Below are 792 nucleotides of genomic sequence, written 5' to 3'. Positions count from 1 at the left end.
AATTCTACAACATCTAGTTCACTAAGTTACTTAAGTATAAAGAAATGTGCTACTAATCTTATTGTTACATAAACTACTTGTTGTGGAATAAAAACATGAGTACTTTAGTATTTAATTCTAGGGTTGGTGAGCTTCGAGCTTTAATGGCTGCTCTTGTGTTCGGGACTATCGATCCTTGCAAGATGCCTACGTATCTCTGTGTTGTAGAGAATCAAGCCAAAAACTTAGCTCTAGGTTGAGTGATAGAGCCCTTTATATAGAGTTGAGTCTAGGGTTAGACTTCTGTTAGGAGACTTGGTGGACAAGTCTCCAACTTAGATGGTGATTAGGAGTCCAATTGAGGACGGAGTTCCAGAACCTTCTGTGTAGGACTTTTAGTCCGTTTAGAACACATGTCTATGCTCTTCCAGCCGTATTGGGTCTAGTCCATGATCAGCTCGTGTTCTTGGACTTGGACGACCTCCGCTGGCAGGCCTTGGCTGTTTGGGCCGTCATGGGCCTGTTACGAAGCTTCGGACCAGACAGGCCTGCTATGAAGCTTGGACCAGATAGGTCTGTGTTGGACTTTTTGGACAAGAAGCCCAAGTGTAATTAATGTGACATTTAATGTGTCCTTAAGATGTATTTTATTTCCATATCATTTGCCCCAAACGTCCGTGAATACTGCTCGAGTTTTCGTGGAAGTTATAATGGTCTATTCGCGACTCGGGGTACTTTTGGCCCTTCTCGGGTATCGACCCTTCATGGATATCGGCCCTTCATGGGTATCGGCCCTTAATGGTTATCGCCGCA

This window comes from Apium graveolens, chromosome 5 (genome assembly GCF_009905375.1).
Source record: "Apium graveolens cultivar Ventura chromosome 5, ASM990537v1, whole genome shotgun sequence".
In the NCBI taxonomy this organism is placed as follows: domain Eukaryota; kingdom Viridiplantae; phylum Streptophyta; class Magnoliopsida; order Apiales; family Apiaceae; genus Apium; species Apium graveolens.
Note: the sequence above shows the minus strand (reverse complement) of the source record.